This window comes from Triticum aestivum, chromosome 1A, assembly GCF_018294505.1.
Source record: "Triticum aestivum cultivar Chinese Spring chromosome 1A, IWGSC CS RefSeq v2.1, whole genome shotgun sequence".
Lineage (NCBI taxonomy): Eukaryota > Viridiplantae > Streptophyta > Magnoliopsida > Poales > Poaceae > Triticum > Triticum aestivum.
This window is the reverse complement of record NC_057794.1, coordinates 584,934,667-584,952,613: the sequence shown is the minus strand read 5'-3', so window position 1 is coordinate 584,952,613 and position 17,947 is coordinate 584,934,667. Positions and strand designations below refer to the sequence as shown.

The following is a 17,947-nucleotide window of genomic DNA, read 5'->3' as shown; positions in this document are numbered from 1 at the left end:
CCAGTGACGATCGCCTCCTCCACCTTCCGCCGCACCACCACGTACACAGTCCACCTCCGGCCGCGGTTCTAGCGCAGCAACCCACCCTATGACCTGTCCCGAGTCCCGACCATCTCTCGAGTTACGCCTCTTGGTTAACTAGCTCCAGTTACTGCTACTCCTCCCCCTCCTACCGCACCACCCGTAGACGTCCACCTTCGGCCGTGGATCCGCCGCACCAACCCACCCAGTCCCGACCACTTCTTGAGTTACGCCTCACCCGTTCAACTTCACCGGGGCACCACTGCACCAGGTGGATCGGATCGAGATGTCAGTGCCAGTGAGCGTGACGATGGGGGTGATGAGGCCCCTTATTGGCAAGCTCGCCGCGCTGGCAGGCGGCTAGTACAGTAAGCTCAAAGGGGTGAAGAACCAGGCGTCCTTCCTCGAGAAGGAGCTCAGCGCCATGAACTCCGCCCTCGAGAAGATGGAGCTCGTGGACGAGCTAGATCCGGTGGCCATGGACTGGAGGGACCACGTCCGGGAAATGTCGTACGACATGGAGAACTGCATAGATGACTTTGTGCATCAGTTTGGAGGTGGTAATGGAAAGCTTGGATTCATCAAGAAGACTGCTCGAAGCCTCAAGATGTTGGGACAGCGCCACCGGATCGCTGACCAGATGGAGGAGCTCAAGACTCTTGCATTAGAGGCAAATGAACATCGCATCAGGTACGTTTCAATCCGATTTTTAGAACAATTTTTCAGATTCCCCACTGTATGTGTTACTATTTTGTTATTATAAAGGGGTTATGAATTTACATGTTATGTTTACCACACAAAGAATTATAATAGTAGAGAGGACATCACAATTATGGTATATGTTGTAACCAATCTGTAGTTTTATGTTATCCAAAAGAAAATGGTGACATCGACCCATTCTGATACAAACTAGTGTGACTCACTCACTGGACATCTTCTTCTAGGTACAAGATCGATGAATGCACTCATAATTCTTGCCCTGCGACTATTGATCCTCGGATGTCGACGATATATGTGGAGGCAGCTGATCTTGTGGGTACTGATGGCCCAATGAAGGAGCTTATCAATTTGTTGACTAGTACCGAAGAAAAGAAGCTCAAGGTGGTGTCCATTATGGGATTCGGAGGACTGGGTAAAACTACGCTTGCCAAACAGGTCTACGATAAGATCGGAGGACAGTATGACTGCACAGTTTTTGTTCCAGTATCCCAAAGGCCTAGTATGACAGGATTTATGACAGGGCTTCTCTATCGTATTTGTATACAACTAGAACTTGAAATGGAAAGATCTTCTCCGGCATGTGAGCTGCAAGACATCATAAATGACCTTAGAAAACATCTCACACACAGGAGGTACTGTTTACTTCAATAGTCTCCCGTGCTTTTGCATGTGCAAGTTATGTTAAATTTGAATAATTGTTTTATTTGGTTAGTGTTCATTTAAATGCTTACTGCTTGCATGGCTTGTAAGAATTAGAGAACCACACATGGTTGTTCTAACCATTTAGAGGCTTTTTGCTGCACTATAAAGGCATAAGTTTAGTTTTTAGTTCATTCGATTATAAAGACATCTTTCAAAATGCATCAGTATGCAATGTACTAATGTTGCTATTGCCAAATAAAGATTGCATCCTACTCATTTTGTTTAGCTGCTATGAATTAGGACAAGAAAATCAAAATTAGATTCTAGACATTAGTAGGGCTTGACTACCACAAGAATTGAAATGATCTATTCCATGTCCGTTCCAATGTGTTAAAATATGGCTAAATCAATTATAGTGCTCCAATGATGTACATGGTAAAGTTAATTTTAAGCGTATGGGAGAAATTTCAAGTTGCTTATTCCCATCTCCCTCCCACAAGAATAATAATATACTCCCATCTCCCAAGAGTAAAGAAGATAAAAATGCAATAGCATATATTTTTCTGGTTTCTAAGCATTTATTTTGTTGAATTTTAACACATCATGCAATCTTTTGGTGTCATTCGGTGTTTAAATGTTATATGAGCTTGCTAATTTAGCCAACAAATAGTGGATTTGCTTGAATTCAATTTGCTTTGTTTTTGTTGTTCATGTTAGATAGAATATTTTGAAGCTTTCGTCTGTAACTCATAATCATATCTAGTTATATGTATATAATAACATATGGAGCTATTTATAGGTACCTTATTGTACTTGATGACTTGTGGGACCAATCAGCATGGAATACTATCAACCGCGCCTTTCCAGAAAATGGTAATGGGAGTGGAGTAATAGTGACCACACGAGTGGAAGATGTAGCTTTTGGAGCATGTCGTAGTCGCCCTGAATGCATTTATAGAATGGAGCCCCTCAACGAGCAAGACTCAAAAAAGTTATTTTCTCATAGAGTATATGGATCTGAAGATGGTCATCCATCCCTATTTGAAGAAATCCCAGTTGAAATTCTGAAGAAGTGTGGGAGACTCCCACTTGCAATCATTACTATAGCTAGCCTATTAGCTAGTCGTCCTGAGAGGTTAAGGGATGAGTGGGAGAGCATTAGGAATTCTCTTGGAGCCCAGTTTGCGGCAAATCCCACACTGGAAGGAGTTAAGAGCATATTAAACCTTAGCTACATCCACCTTCCTCTTCATCTCCGGGCATGTTTTCTGCACCTTGGTACATATCCTGAAGACCACGAGATCGAGAGGGATGATTTGGTTCGACAATGGCTGGCTGAAGGATTTATCAGTAATTTGCATGGGCAAGATGTGGAGGTTGTCGCCAAGAGCTATTTTAATGACCTTATCAACAGAAGCTTAATTCAGCCTTTAAGTTGGAGGGATGGCGAGTATTTATCGTGCACAGTACATGATATGATGCTTGATTTGATCCTAAGCAAGTGTAAAGACCATAATTTTCTGACAGTTGAATGCAATTATGCAGACCTGGCAAGAGACCACGGGCAAAAATATAAGGTCCGTCGTATGTCCATTAACATCAGTAATGGTGGTGCAGGAGATGAGACAGCATCAGGGAGCATTCCTTCTAGCCTGTCGCAAGTTCGATCACTTGCACTTTTTGGGGAACCCAAGTACATGCTCCCTCTTTTGCATTTTAAGCATCTCAGGGTGTTTTTCATTGAAAATTGGGGCGACAAAGCAATTGAACTCACTACTATCAGCCAATTGTTCCAACTGAGGTATTTAAAAGTTTCATCTAAAAAAGAATTCAAACTCCCTGCTGAAATGCAAGGGCTTGTGCATTTGGAGACACTAGATTTATGTTGCCATGGAACGATAGAAATCCCATCAGATATAGTTCACCTACCCCACTTATCCCAATTGATCGTTACATATCTCGCATACCTGCCTAAAGGGATCAGGAACATGAAATCATTGCACACCTTGCATGGTTTTGACCTGATGTTGAGCTCGTTGGAGGATATCGAGGGACTCAGTGAGTTGACCAATCTGAGGAGCCTGGTTCTCATTTTGTGTGAGCAAATCCCTTCTAGGCAAGCACAAGCTGTTGGATGTTCTATTGCGCTGTTGCGTGACCTCAGATATCTCCAGATCCAAGGATGTCGCACTTCTGCGAGTGACATGCTAGGCTCATTGTCAAATCCTTTTCGTCATATCAAGGTCGTTGACCTGAGTGGTTTTAAGATGCCTAGAGTTCCCAAATGGATTTGTGGTCTCCAATGCCTCTACCGGCTAGAGCTGAATGTTGACACGTGCACTGACGAGTTGCACGCTCTTGGAGAGCTGCCCTCTCTCGTCGACCTCAGTTTACAGATGTGTAGTATCCCTGAAGACAGATGTGTCACTTTCTCCGCCGGATCATTTCCGGTTCTGGAGTACTGTTATTTTCAATCAGAGTATGATGTTACCGCGTACCTGGCCTTTGGGGCAGGGGCTATGCCCAAACTAAATTCGCTCAATCTAAAGTTCGACAAGAGTAACTGGGGCGGCGCTACACCAGTTGGCTTGGAGCACCTGTTGAGCCTCAAGTGGATCTCTGTAAATGTCATGTGCGGCGCCGAAGAAGGGAAGGATGAAGCAGAGTCTGCTTTCAGTAACTGTATGCAGCTGCATACAAACCGTCCTCGGCTTTGCATCATATAAATACATCACTTCCTTTTTGTGGCCACTCGTGCGATCTTATACCCAAATTCCGCGCAAGACCGGCCAGATTCGAGCCCGAAGGGCGCAAATCTTCGTGGGTCTGGACTCTGGAGAGGGCGGAAGAGAGTCCATGCCCTCCTCGGGTAATCCCTCGTGGAGGCCGGAGTAGTCCGGAGCAGGTTCCGGCGTGTGGCGGGGTGGTTGTGGTGCTGCTGCTGGGCTCCTCCTGCAGTCCTGCACCTTCTGGACGCGGAGGCTGTGGCCATTCTTCTGCTTCCTCGGCAGACCGGATCAGAGGAGGCGCCCGACATCGCTGCCGGAATATGTTGGAACCGCAGCCCTCTCTCACTCTCAGCTAGAGGTAGAAGAAGACACAAGGCACAACAAATTCCGGGCCGGCGCACGAACGCCGCCGTGGGCGCTCAAACGCCCTAATCTTTTTTTCTCTTTCAATGGCTACATCACGGCTACACTGGGTGCTCAACTCGGTCTGAGGGGTTTTATACCTGCGCGTGTGCACGTACACACCGCATCCCACCTCCCCACGTACAGCAGCTACCTCCGCACGATCCGCCCGGCTAGCGCACGACGCGCACCACGCGCCCAGAACGCGGCCAGCTCCACAGATCGGTACCAACGGCCTAACTACTACGACGCCACACCAGCATGTAGCTCCATGCACTAACTAACTCGGCTAGCATGCACGCCTGACTATGACCCAGCCAACTACACGCACGCACATGAGCATGCCTACGCGCCCGGACGCGCGCACACACACACTCACGCACGCTCGGGCACGCACACATGGCTTATGGCTAACAGCATAGCGGTCCTGTTGCGGCGGGCGCTGCTGGTGGACGGCGAGGTCATGGCGGTGGAGACCAGGAAATAGGATGGCGGCAGCAGCGGCGGTGCCGACGAGGACGACGAGAGCGGTTTGGAACGGGCCAAGCTCCGCTCGGCGGTCGATGGCTCCAAAGCAGGAGCTGCAGCAGGCCGTTTCCTCAAGTTCATCACTGGTACGTGAGGTGGCACCAGAATCTTCTTCAATTTGGCCTCAATTCGGAAGTGATCAACCAAAATGTGCCAACAGTACACACCCCTCTCCCACCTCCCCTGTCGCCCCTGTCGCCGACGGCGAGGCCGTGCCCCTGCCGCTCGGCAGTGGTCTCCACCGGCCAGAACCATTAGCCCGCCACCGCATGGAGTCGCCCCTGGACCGGGAGTCCGCCGGCAGGCTAGACCTGTCCGACGTGGGGTCCCCGCTCGTTGAGAAATCGCCTTCCTACGCGGAGGTGGTCTCGTCTAGCGCTGCGCGCCTGATGGAGACTGCGGCGGCTTCAAGACCACGCCTACAATCCATCATCGTGGCGGGAGCTGCTGGGCGCTCTGGCGCGGCCGGGCGCGTGCCTCCGGCTGCTCCGCCCGTTTCACGGGAGTGGCAAGAGGTCAGACGCAAGGGCAGAAAGGAGCCGCAGGGCAAGCAGCATGGGGGACGAGGCGCCTTCAGTGCGCACGGCTCAACCACCGCCGTCTCACCCATTATTGGGGCGGCCGGCTATAAGGAAGACATCTTGGACGGTGTTTTCGGTGCCTAAGCTCCGAGCATAGGATTGCAAGCTGCCGCAACAAGGTTAGGTGCCTCCACTGCCTTGTTCTGGGGCACACCACCCACTCTTGCACATCTCGCCACCTTCCTAGGGTTCCCCTCTCCAGCCTAGAGGAGCCTCGCCGCCGCGGAGGCAGGCCGCGCCGGCAGCTTCCGCCGCCACTGCCCCTGGCTGTCCAGTCAAGACTGGTGTTTCCCCCAGGCCATCCGATGAGCAACCGCGCGCCAGCGCACTCAAGGCTCACCTTCCCCGACAAGGAGCTCGCCGCCGTCGCGTCACCGAAGCCACCGACGTCTTCGATGGCGGCTCGGCTTGCGGATGGCCCAGCGAGAGGCAACACCCGAGCGCGGAAGACAAGATGCCTCATCGAGGAGTCGCAGGAGGCGATCTCCGAAGAGGCGAGGCTGAGGGAATCGGCGCTAGTGCTCACCGTGGCGGGCACTAGGCCGTCGCTGGTTGCAGCCAACATCGCGGAGGGCATAAAGAAGGATTTCCCGGAGCTGCAGGCAATGCCTTTCAGGTATCGCTCATGCAGCCGGGATCTTTCTTCGTCTGCTTCGCGCATCGCCGTTGGTTCGACATGGTGCGTCAGGCCGACGCGGTTCACTACCGTGGCACGCCGTTGCTGGTGAGGCGGTGGAACAAGCCCACCTTCGCCACCTCGATCCAATGCCGTTACAGCGTCAGGCTGTTCATCCAAGGTATCCCACCGCAAGAGTTCTCGCTGCGGACCGCGCAAGATCTTCTCCCGGAGTGCCTCATCTACCAGGTGGCGATTGAATCCTTCGACAAACTGGATCTCTCGTACTTCGTCGCGAGGGCTTGGGTCGACGACCCCGACGAGATCCCGACGGAGACGCTGCTCACCGTGCGGCCGCGAGCCGTCTGCCCCGACCCGGTGATGCATGTCTCCCTCCCGCCAGGCTTCGGCCTCGAGAGGATGAGACGTGCGACTGCACAGAGCACCTGCCGTGCGGGCTGAGATACCCGCGCGTGCTGGTGCACGTGGACTCGGTTATGTTCTACCCGCCGCAGGGGCCGCTGCGGTGTGGTGGTGCTGGCGGCGACGAGGAAGATGGTGCGCCGGAGGAGATGCCGCATCCCTGGGCCGATTGGGTTCCCGACGACGTCACGAGGGCCAGGGCGGGATTCGGCCTCTCGCTGGCCGAACGGCAGAGGAGGAGAGATGATGGCCGCAGCTACTCGGGACGGTACCATCGCGTCCCCGGCACGCTGCAACCCGAGGAGTTCTACGCGAAAACTGCAACGGGCGACGAGAGTCAGCTGGATGGAGCCGACTTCGACGGCGGCGAGATCGCCGGCGGCGACACGGAGACCAGCGTGCATGCTACGGTGGACCAGCGGCAAGAGGGGGTCAACGGGCGGGTGTCGACGCCCTCTATTGCGACAGCAGAGCCTCCCGCGCTGGGATTGGGTGCGACGAGACAACAAATGCTAGGCGACAAGACCTCGGACGCGGCGCCGCTGAACGCCCTTGCCCCGCAGCCGACCAGTACGGTAGATGGCGCTGCACCCGATCAGATCCAGCGGGCCACCACTTCCCCTCCCATGATTACTGCGGAGTGCAGCTGCCTGGTCGCCTTGGATCAGGGAGCGTCAGATGCTCTTTTGTGTCCCTCTCTGTCGACGGACTGGGTCAATGGGGAGGCAGTGGTGGAAAGCCTCGCTGCAGCCTTGCAGGGGGGCCCAGGGCCATGCATGCCCGCTGGTGGCTAGGTGCACGCGTCTGTGGAGATGGGCGAGCATGAGGCAACGTCGGGGCCCGCCGGCTTTGCTGCCGATGAGCTGCACCAGCCAATCGTCTGGTCTGGTAGCTCAGAGACACATGCTGTGGGCCATTCTATGACCATGGGCCAAGGCAGGAACGGCCACGTTCATGGCCCATGCAACGGGCAGCCAGCGGTGTTTGGTGCAGTTGCATATGGCCAGGTCGGAGAGCGCGGTGGGCAGCTTCTGGGCCAGGACGCCATGGAGAGCACGCCGGCTGGGCCGCAGGTAGGCGTCGGCCTATCGGATGACTGCGTTCAAGCCTTCCTGGCGAGGGCGACAAAGGATGTGCCAAGACCGCTGCTGCCTAACCCCAGACCCCCTGCTTGCCGCCCTAGGAAGGCAGCGCGCGCTCCAGCGACGGCGACAAGACGCAGTAACAGACTGCAGGGGAAGAAGCTCCTGTTCGGCGACGGCGGCTCTGTCATGAAACAAGCAAGGATGTTAGTCATGTCCAAAAGGGGGCTGGCAATTCCGGAGCAAGGAGAGGTGGAAGACGACCGTCTCGAGAGATATGCTCGAGCCTTTGATGAACCTCTCTCCCCACCGCAGATCAAGGCTTTGATGACTCTAGCTCGGACAGGAAAGGAGCATATCTTAGTGCCGCCGGCCACGGCTTAGGTGGGCTAGCTGTTACCCCGGTAGATCGAGTGTTTAATGGATCACAACATCCTAGTTTGGAACGTGGGTGGGCTCAATAACCCCGCACGGAGAGGTGTGGTTAGGGCTGTGGTGAAGGCGCACAATGTGGCCATGGCATGTATCGAAGAAACCAAATTATCTATGGTGGACAGTAGGATGGTGCAAGAGTGTTGTGGGGCTGAGTTTGACAAGTTTGCCTTCTCTTCCGCGGACGGGACGCGCGGTGGAATTTTACTCGCATGGGTTGGGGCGAAGTTCAATCTCCCTAATGTAGATGCTCGTAATTCCTTTATTGCGGCGCATGGGAACACGAGGGATGGAGCCCCTTTTGGTTTGGTGACGGTGTACGGACCACAACAAGAAGCAGAGAAGATGGTTTTCCTGGCTGATCTGAAGGCAACGGTGCAAGCCTTTCCAGTGGGCACGCCAATGTTCCTCGGAGGAGATTTCAATCTGATAGCACAGGCGACGGACAAAAACAACAATAACATCAACCGCAGATGTTTGTCGGCCTTCAGGGGCTTCATCAACGAGCTACAGCTAAAGGAATTATACATGCACGGCCGTCGGTACACTTGGAGTAACGAGCAAGAGAGGGCCACTTTGGTGAAGTTGGATCGTGTTCTGTTTAATGATGCATGGGATGCTAGATTCCCTGGATGCCTGCTGCAAGCCCTCTCGAGCGACATGTCAGATCATTGCCCGTTGCTTCTCACATGTGACACTTCCTTCCGGCCGGCGAGGCAGTTTCGTTTCGAGAATTTTTGGGTCAAGATGGAAGGGTTTGATGAATTGGTAAACAGGGTGTGGCGGCTTCCAACGACTAATGAAGAACCTATTGCCTGCCTTGCGGAGAAGCTGAAGCGTACTGCCAGAGAGTTGAAGAGCTGGGGGGCCAAGATGGTGAACAACATTGCGCTAAGATCGGCGATAGTGAGTGAAATTGTGGCCAAGCTGGATAAGGCGATGGAAAGGAGGGATCTTACAGTTGAAGAAAGACAGTTCAGGGCGGCTCTGAAGGTGCAGCGACTTGGCCTTGCCGCACTGGAGTGGACGATCTGGAGGCAAAGGGCGCGCATTTAATGGATCAAGGAGGGAGATGCTAGCACCCGCTTCTTTCACTCCAAGGCATCGGCGAGAAGACGGCGGAAGTATATCCACAGGATTCTGTTCGATAGCAAAGTTTGCACTGAGCAGCCGGACAAACTGGAAGCTATGCACAATTTTTTTGAATCCTTGATCGGTGCAAAAGGAGAGAGAACGACCTGCCTCAATTTCGAGGAGCTGGAGATCCAGCAGGTGGATCTTACGAAGTTGGAAATGCCGTTCACGATGGAGGAAACTACAGCTGCAGTAAATGAGATGAATGGGGAGAAGGCGCCAGGGCCGGACGGGTTCACCGGACTGTTTTACAAGCACTGTTGGGGGATCATCAGTGAAGACATCATGAAGGCGCTGCAAGCGTTATATAGAATGAATTTCTCCAAATTTCACCTGCTCAACGATGCCAATCTAATCCTGCTGCCCAAGAGAGAAGACGCCGCGACACCGAGAGACTTCCGCCCCATCAGCCTGATTTCCAGTTTTGCGAAGCTCTTCACCAAAATACTGGCTATGCGGATGAGGGATCGAATGAAAGAGATCGTACAGCCGTGCCAAAATGCATTCATCCGTGGGCGAACTATCCACGACAACTACACATATGTTAGTGGGTTGGCAAAGGCGTTCAGACAGGCGAAGACCCCAGCGCTTATGATAAAGCTTGACATTGAGAAAGCTTTCGACACAATCTCGTGGGAATTCCTTTTGCATGTTCTGGAAGCAAAGGGTTTCGGGGGTAGGTTCAGAGATTGGATTGCCAGCCTACTGTCTTCCTCTTCGTCAAGGGTCATGGTGAATGGAGAGCTATCGGAGGAAATTTTGCACCAAAGAGGGCTGCGGCAAGGGGACCCCCTCTCGCCGATGTTATTCGTGATCACCATGGACTGCTTGGCAGCCCTATTCAATTCGGCAGCGAAGGCTGGAGTTCTTCAGGAGATTGGCGCTCAGAGGATGCCATTCAGGACGTCTTTATATGCGGATGATGCAGTGTTGTTCATAAATCCTTGTGCTCAAGAGATAATGGCAGTGGCCGATCTGCTCAAGGCCTTTGGGGGCGCTACAGGTGTGATGACAAATTTTACAAAGAGCTCTATCACTCCCATTTTTTGTAGTGGGGTCACACTGCCAGCAGTCATCCACTCGCTCGGATGCCACTGTCCGACTCAAAGCTTCGCAAGGTGGACTACCAACCAGCGCTCGACAAACTTTGCAACAAGATGAAGGGTTGGATCCGGATACACTTCTCCATGGATGGTCGAATTCTGCTGGTGAAGCATGTGCTCTCTGCGATGGTGTTTTTTCATATGATGGTAGTTCAAATACCGGTGTGGTTGCGGAAGAAGATTGATAAGCTCAGGAGAGGCTTTCTCTGGGAAGGAAAAGAATTTGCAGTGGGCGGCAAATGTCTGGTGAGCTGGCGCATAATTTGCAGGCCAATGATCTTCGGAGGGCTGGGGATGACGGACTTGATTGCGCAGAGCACAGCGCTGAGACTGAGATGGTTGTGGATGTCCTGGACGGACCCAAGCAAGGCCTGGTTGGGGCTGCCTCTGCCCACCGATGCTAGAGATCAAGAGCTGTTCATGGCTTCAGTTCAGTTTCATCTTGGGGATGGACAACGGATTTGCTTCTGGACGGAGCCCTGGATGCATGGAATAAGTTTCTGTCACAGCTACCCAGCGTTGTTCAGTGTCTGCACCCGGAAACGGCTCACGGTGGCTCAAGCGCTTACCGGCGATCGTTGGACGCGTCACCTAAGGGAGAATCTGACGCCGCAGGCTGTCCGTGAGTTCACCGCCTTGTGGGTTCAGCTACAAGGCGTGGCACTAGGCCAGCATCCGGATGCAGTTTCCTGGCGGTGGACGGCAAACAGCGAGTTCTCCACTCAGTCGGCCTATGCTATTCAGTTTGAAGGATCGATGCGGACGAGTTACAAACAGTTGATCTGGAAGTCAGAGGCACCACTGAAATGCAAGGTGTTCTCATGGATGGCCGTGCTTGGCAAAATCCTGACCGGGGACAATCTGGAGAAGCGAAACTGGCCTCACAACTCGAGGTGTTGCCTCTGTAATGCCCAGCGAGAGACGCCCGCTCATCTCCTTGCTAGCTGCCCATTCACGATTAGCTTGTGGGAAAAGATTATGCAAAGGTGCAATCTGCCTTTGGCCCTCGTGCCATCGTCAGGCTCTGAGAACATTTGGGACTGGTGGTACCAATCAAGACAGCAGGTGCCGATGATCCACAAGGCAGCTTGGAGCTCACTTGTGCAGCTCACCTGGTGGACTGTGTGGAAGGAGAGGAACGCACGCATATTTGAGCAAAAGAACTCCACAAAGGAGCAAGTGCTTGATCGGATCAAGAATGATCTCATCGATTGGACTTTGGCAGGCAAGCACAAGGTAGCACGGATGATTCACAGGCCACAGGAACCAGATTAATACACTTCATCGTTGGTAGGCTAGTCTGGGTGCTTTCATCTGTCGGTCGCTGGATACTAGCTTTGTATATTGGGCATATCCAAATGCCCCTGTAATAACTCTATCCTAATTTCAATGAAATGCTGCATCATGCAGTCTTTTCATCAAAAAAAAAGATCAACCAAAATGTGGCCGAATGTTGCAGGCAAGCCGAGGCGGTGGAGGGAAGTTTTATTCAGCGGAAGTCGTCGCGACAGTTCGTCAGGTAATTGCTAGCTGCTCACCTTTTTAATTTATTTTTGCAGTTTCAGTCTTGTGTTTAAGTTCAGCAATAGAGGCACATTGGCTGTGAATTCTGTTCGACCATCGAGAACTAACAAATTAAATTGGCAATGTCTGTCTACATAACCTAATTGCGTGTTCATATCTTTCTAGAATGATGTGGTTCGTAAAGACTTAGGACTTGCTGTAATCTTGTGGTGTTTCTTGCATTAGGCAATGCAGATTTTTGAAGCCAAATTAAGCTTTGGTTTTCCTTTGGGCTGTTGTATTTCATCATCATTCTGCTAGTTAGACTATTGTCCAATGATGAACTAACTTTAGTACTATTATCTTCATCAGATCTTCTTTCTAAGCGGATGGGAGAAAGTGAAAAGCTAGCTGCAAATATGTTTGAAATGGCTTGTGAAAATGCACCCTTGGGCATCTCCATCGATGAAATTGATTCTTTCTGTGGCCAACATGGAGAAGGCAATGAAAGTGAGTAGGTCAAGACTCAAGACTCAAGACGGAGCTGCTCGTCCAGAACTCCAGATGCACGTGACGTCTTCAGACAACATTGTAGAGTACATTACTATGTCTTCTTTTATACAGTCGCTCAGATTATTATGAGAAAACTAACCCGCATGTCTTAGCTTTACACCTTTTTAGTTTAATTAACCTAGGAGTTAGTTTATAGTCACACAGTTGAATCTAATGTTGGTCTTTTGTGTATTTTGGTTGCAAAGTGAATGAGTGTGAAACAACCAAATTTGTTGGTCGGCGTGATCCTCATCTTCATTTTGACATAAGCACTAGCCCTTTACAGTCACGCCATGGGCATCATCCTCCAACTAGCACGGTGTTCTGCATAATACTTTTGACAGCATCTTCAGTTTACTGGACTTGTGTAATAATAAGCATGTACCATTGTGCTGCATGCAGAATGTTATGGTAATCTAGTTGCACCTGTTCTATTTTCAGTAAGTTAGTTTTCTGAATAATCCTGAAACGTGCAGTGTACACGGTCAGGTTCAGTTTAGACAGGTTAGTCCTTTTCTTCAGACTTGTCGTTGTTTTTTTTTGTTGTTGTAATCGTGGGTGTACTGGCCATGACTCTGTCCATGGGATGGCGCGGGTAAAACGGATCGTGGGCAGTGCATGCTGCAAATTTGTTACGCTTGAGAATAAAAGGAAGGAAACAGAAAAGACGCAGGTTAAGCGCGTTGCAAAAATCTCTCCCTGCACTGCGTTCGTGCAGTTCTTCTTTCGCCTTCAGTTCGTCTCGTGTGTGTGTGTGTGTCCACCTCGCATACGTGTGAAAAAAGCTTCGGTCGCCTGAACCCCTAATGCAATCTACCGCTTATTTCATGCAATCTATTCGTACCACACACCCTTACAGGGTGCAGGTTGACCTAAACGTGGATCGAAAGTGGGCTGCAATATAATTGCGCCAGTCCGGGTCTTGAACTCAAGACCTTTTGGCTCCGATACCATGTAGAAGTGCATGCTCTAACCAATGCAACCAAAAGACCGATCTGATGGAAGAGACTAGGCAGCACATTATACGTCAACACTCCCCCTCACGTGTGGCTCCCTCAGGCCTAAACGTGGATCGAAAATGGGCTGCAATATAATTGCGCCAGCCCGGGTCTTGAACTCAAGACCTCTTGGCTCCGATACCATGTAGAAGTGCATGCTCTAGCCAATGCAACCAAAAGACCGATCTGATAGAAGAGACTAGGCAGCACATTATACGTCAACAGTTTGCTCTGTAGTTCCTCCCTCCTTTGCTTTCCTTTGCTTTGTTCTTTTCGACGTTGCTCTGCTACTGCCTGCTTCGCCGTGGCATGGTCTTTGCGCCGCTGCCAATTCTTCAGGGCGCGTTGTGTTACAAATTCCACCGTACACAAACCGCACGCGCCGTTGGCCACTCTGTTCCGACGGAGCTAGCGCTGCTGTTGTGCATGCCAGGGCGCCGTGGTTCAGGTGCAATCCATCGACCTCTCCCTCACAGGACAATCAACTAGGCACTGCTGAGTGCTGACGATGGTTCCAAGTTCATCTCATGTCACTGGCGCCCACAATTTTCAAGCCACCAGACGGGATGCATGCAGTTCGTTTCGGCCGATCGGCTAATTAACCGAGGAGGGACATCCTGACATACGCTTTTGCTCTTGGTAAATCGAGTCGTTTGATTCGTAGAACGATCCGAGACTTGCACGTACTCCATGTGTTGTTATTTACTACTTGGCACATAGCTTTGTCTCGCATCAAGCATTTTAAACTTTAAACAAGTTTATTAAAAAAGTAGCATCCGCAATACCAAGTCAATATCATTATAGTCATCAAATCAAATATTTCATACCAATATATTTTTTATTGTAAAAGTTCAGATTGTTTCATACCAATTTGGCTTAGGTCAAAGATAACATGCAGAGTAAATAAAATTGTAGTGAGTATATATGAGCAGAACCAGCACGGACGCACCTGCATATAGCACACTGCAGAAACAATAACATGGAGTACTACTAATTATGCAGGCATCGATCGATGTATACATTATCGATTGAAGATTACATCAATAAACCCCTAAACGGAGTATTTTTTTATGCATGTAGCACGCGCGTACAAAGAATGTCCAACACAGTCTGGCACCGTACTGCAGATCGAACAAATCCATGCATTGTGCACTCCGATATGCAATATAGCGACGAAAAGCTATGCATAGTGCACTCCGATAGAGCGAGGAGAAAACAAGACAGTAGCAGTGTGCTTGACTTTGACTCGCTCAGTCGTCGGTTTTGTCACGCACAAATCACTACTCCTACCCTCCTTCGCCAGAGAGGACCGCCTCCTCCACCCCCCGTCGCACTCGTAGTCCACCTCCTTGCCGCAGACCCGGCACGTTCATCCACCTTCGGCCGCGAATAGCCACCAACCCTGCCCCGATCACCTCTCTCCGAATCACTTGCAGCCCATTCGACTTGCCACCACTCAGGTCAAGATGCCGGTGAGCGAGCGCGACGATAGGGGTGATGAGGCCCTTGCTCGGCAAGCTCGCCGCCCTGGCAGGGGAAGAGTACAGCAAGCTGAAAGGGGTGAAGAAGCAAGCGTCCTTCCTGGAGAAGGAGCTCAGCGCCATGAACGCCGCCCTCGAGAAGATGGAGCTCATGGATGAGCTCGATCCGGTTTCCAGGGACTGGAGAGACCACGTCAGGGAGATGTCCTACGACATGGAGAACTGCATCGATGACTTCATTCGCCAGTTCGGAGGCGGTCATGCAAGGCTAGGCTTCATCACGAAGACTGCTCGACGTCTCAAGATGTTGGGACAACGCCATAGGATCGCTGACCGGATGGAGGAGCTCAAGGTTCTTGCGCTAGAGGCAAATAATCGGCGCATCAGGTACGTTTCAATATGTTCTCACCAGCAATTCCAAAGTCCCCATTGTATATGTTATTTTGTTATTAAAAGGGTTAACAATTTACATGTTATGTGTACACACACAAAAAATTATAATAGTATAAAGGACATCATATCTATGGTATATGTTGTAACCAATCTCTAGTTTTCTATTATCCAAAAGAAAACGTTGAGATCTATCCTTTCTGAAACAAACAAGTGTGACTCCCTCACTGAACATCTTCTTCTAGGTACAAGATCGATGAATGTAATTGTAATTTTGGCTCTGCGACTATTGATCCTCGGATGTCGACGATATATGTGGAGGCAGCTGATCTTGTGGGTACTGATGGCCCAATGAAGGAGCTTATCAATTTGTTGACTAGTACCGAAGAAAAGAAGCTCAAGGTGGTGTCCATTATGGGATTCGGAGGACTGGGTAAAACTACACTTGCCAAACAGGTGTACGATGAGATCGGAGGACAGTATGACTGCACAGTTTTTGTTCCAGTATCCCAAAGGCCTAATATGACAGGATTTATGACAGGACTTCTCTATCGTATTTGTGTACAACTAAACCTTCAAATGGAAAGGTCTTCTCCAGCATGTGAGCTGCAAGACATCATAAATGACCTTGAAAAACATCTCACACATAGGAGGTACTGTTTACTTCAATAGTCAGTCGTGCTTTTGCATGTGCAAGTTATGTTAAATTCGAATAATTTTTTTATTTGATTAGTGTTCATTTAAATGTTTGCTGCTTGCATGGCCTGTAAGAATGAGAGAACCACACATGGTGGTTCTAACCATACGGAGGCTTTTTGCTGCACTGTAGAGGCATAACTTTAGTTTTTAGTTTATTCGATTATAAAAACATCTTTCAAAATGCATCAGTATGTAATGTACTAATGTTGGTACTGCCAAAAAGAGATTTCATTCTACTCATCTTGCTTAGCTGCTATGAATTAGGCCAAGAAAATAAAAAGTAGAACCTAGACATTAGTAGTGTTTGACTACCAAAAGAATTGAAATGGTAAATTCCATGTCCAGTTCCAATGTGTTAAAATATGGCTAAATCAATTCCTTTCTATCAGCAAAGAATAAAATGGAATCCATCTCTCATATATATATAGTGCTCGACTGCTCGTACATTCTAACATGAATTTTAAGCATCTGGGAGAAATTTTAAGTTGGTTATTCTCATCTCCCTCTCACAAGAATAATAATATACTCCCATCTCCCAATAGTAAAGAAGATAAAATCCAATGACATATATTTTCTGGTTGCTAAGCATTTTTTTGTTGAGTTTTAAAACACCATGCAATCTTTTGGTGTCATTCGGTCTTGAAATGTTATATGAGCTTGCTAATTTACCGAAAAAGGCTTTTGCCCCGCTTTATAAATAAAGCACCGACCCACAAGCATCCAGTACAAACACACGACATCGCAACACACGCACACACTCAAGACAAGATACATAGGCGCTGAGCGCAACAACACCACTCCTAGCAATACTGCAACGAAGAGATGAAGTTACATATGACGAAACATGGACTCCAAGGCGGCGCCTTCAGGAAGGGTACGACACCGGAGCGCCGCCACCGCCCGATCCAAGGATCAGAGTTTCCCCTGGAGCTGCATGACGGGCAATGAGAGCCGCGACGACGCCTTCAAGAAGGGAACGATCTTCGCCGCCGCCAGTCCGTCCGAAGATAGAACAGGTTTTCACCTCGGCCACCACTCACTACCACCGAACGCCACATCCCGACAACCACGCCGTCCACACGACCATGGTGACCAGGCAGCGCCATAGCACGGGCTCTGTCCAAAAGCACCGTGCTACCACCACCAGGGCCGCCGCCCCGGCATCCAAGACCTTGACACCACCTCACACGAGACCCGCCTGCACCCCAACGAAAGAGACGAGCGGAAAGGTCCCCCCTTTCGCACCCCTGGGCGACCACCAGCGTCGAGACCCGATAGGCCGGCCAGAACTGGCATTCACTGACCCGTCCTGCTGCCCCGAGCGCGAGACGAGCGTGGTCCTGCAGCACCGAGAGGGGGACGAGGTCAGTCCTGCTGCATCGTGCGCGAGACGAGCTCGATCCCGCTACACCGTGCGCGAGACGAGCTCGGTCCTGCAGCACCGGGCGCGAGACGAGCGGTGGACCGCAGCTGGGTGAGGACCAGCCCTTTGATGGGAGTAGCGCCCAGATGACGAGGAGATGGGGCAAAGGTCGAGACGGTCCGACCGCAGACGAGCCGACACCGGAGAAGCCGGCCGCAGCCGCGGGCAGATCCGCAACCACCGCCACTGCGCCGCCACCCCGACCACTCGAGATGGCCCCGGTCGGGACAGCCGCCCGCAGCCCTAGCCGAACGCGGCCCGCGCCGCCGAGAGGTCAGATCTGGCCGGGCCACTTGCCGCCGTCCCCGACCCTTGGCTCGCGCCACTACCGCCCTCCTTGACCCGCGTCGACCACGGCCCGCCCCGCAGGAGGTCAGATCTGGCCGAGCTACGCCTAGCCAGCCGCCGTCCCCGACTCCAGCAGGCACATCCACCGCGCCACCGCCCGCCATGAGCAGGATCCGCCCGGGGCCAGCCGGATCACGCCG

The 17,947-nt window shown here is 51.1% G+C and overlaps 1 pseudogene; it reads left to right on the top strand.

Moving 5' to 3' along the window:
• Positions 1 to 307: 307 nt before the first annotated feature.
• Positions 308 to 17,947, top strand: part of LOC123056800 (uncharacterized) — a 20,408-nt pseudogene continuing 2,768 nt past the window's right edge.